Source organism: Vigna umbellata, chromosome 5 (assembly GCF_029865625.1).
Source record: "Vigna umbellata cultivar VRB3 chromosome 5, Vumbellata_1.0, whole genome shotgun sequence".
Lineage (NCBI taxonomy): Eukaryota > Viridiplantae > Streptophyta > Magnoliopsida > Fabales > Fabaceae > Vigna > Vigna umbellata.
Window position 1 is genome coordinate 8,041,928 of NC_142169.1, and position 1,800 is coordinate 8,043,727.

The 1,800-nt window shown below is 23.6% G+C and overlaps 1 long non-coding RNA gene across 1 annotated transcript; it reads right to left on the reverse strand.

Moving 5' to 3' along the window:
- Positions 1 to 861: 861 nt before the first annotated feature.
- LOC148197624 (uncharacterized) lies at positions 862 to 1,410 on the reverse strand. Its single transcript, XR_015786797.1, has 2 exons — positions 1,312 to 1,410; positions 862 to 1,080 (listed from the first exon to the last, which is right to left on the reverse strand). It is a non-coding gene; the product is annotated as an uncharacterized LOC148197624 (long non-coding RNA).
- Positions 1,411 to 1,800: the final 390 nt, after the last annotated feature.

Genomic DNA, 1,800 nt, shown 5'->3' on the forward strand with positions numbered 1-1,800 from the left:
AAAGAAAAGTACAAAACTTGGGGAATGTATAAAGCTACAGTGAATTTTGCTTTAAACGTCTAAAATAAATCTCTTATTTCTTCGAAATTTGAAATTATAATTTTTATCTCTTGCATTTAATAAAAAGCATTTCTTTTAGGAATTTTAAAACTTTACAGTTACATTATATCACTCTGAGCTATTAGTTGATGTTTTTTAAGAGTTTAAGAGTTAACTATTGTGATAAATATTAAAAGTAAAACATAATTATTCTTACTTTAGAAAATGTTACAAAAATAAAAAGAAAACTGAAAATTCAATTTTCTGTAACTAAAAATATATGGTATGAGTTAATCAAGAGATTATATTAGCTTATGTGTAAAACAAATTATGATTTAGTAGTAATCATTAAGGTGAAATTAATAAATAATGAAGACTGAGCTCACATTCAAATAAAGAATTAATAACTATTTCAATTTAAATATTTAAAGTGATATGCGTTAGAAGTCAATTTTAAACGTTGCTTAATTATATATTTCAAATGTGAAATTAGACTTTAATAAATGTTAATAAATAGTATAATAATGATTCATAGATCAAATAATAGAATTAATAAATAATAAATTTTACTTATACGGAATTTTAATAAGTGGAATTTAATTATATAATAAACACTAAATTTAAATTCACAAATTAATACTTAAGTTTAAAATTTTATAAAGTAACCTAAGTTAGAAGTTGATTTTGAATATAAAATTAAATATTAATAGATAATTTAATAAGGATTCATTCATACGGTGAAATAATAAATTAAAATAAATATTAAATTTTATTAAAATGTACTCTAATATATAATTCTGAGTAATACATTATAATTCAATCTTAAAATGGCAAATGTTGTTTTATTGATGGATATGTTTTATTGGAGTGCATGCATTTGTGGAGAGTAGAATGTGTATCATTTCCTGAAACAACAACAAGTGAAAATTGCACAGAAACCCCCACTAGTGTATCCCAAATTATGACAGTTAAAGTTGCAATTGTCGAAAGAAACACATGGTCCAGCACAGTCTACCCATGGACTCACCGTCACAGGTTGCCCTGTAATAAACAACAAAAGTTCCAAACATTTGTATAAAACAATTCCAGATATTCCTTTCATCAAATCATTCAAATGGGGTTCCAGATTTTCAACAACTATATGCCTACAAAAAACCACTTCAAAACTTGGCATTCATATATAACATTTTTCTTATATCACCCACTCTTTCAACCAAAGTTTGTCAGCACACACACGTTTGAAAAATCAAAAATCAGATTTTGAATTCTTACCTGTTGTCAGAACCAAAGCAGAACATAGAATTCCCAGAAATACAAGTCGAAATATGGAGAAGACCATTTTGTTAAGGATATACTGGTATGAATTCTTTCTTCTTCTCTGTGTTGGGATGCTTTTTATATACAAAACTCTAATTTTTGTCTCTATTTGTAACAATACCACAATGATGAAGTAAAACCTAACTGAAATAACAATTAATGATTTAGGTATTATATATACTCCACTTAAATAAAACCTATACACTCATTAAATACAATAATTTATTATTCTTTTCTATATTCAATTTATGTATATTTTAAGGGTTTTTTTCGTTAATTAAGAAATATAATAACTTTTCTTAATTCTAATAAAATAGTTATGTGATATTTAATTTTATTTTTATGATCTAATCAAGTAGGACTCAAAAGTTTGAGAAACTTAAAATAAATTTAAAAATAAAACTTTTTTATTTATTAGTAAAAATATTTATAATTAAAATATAT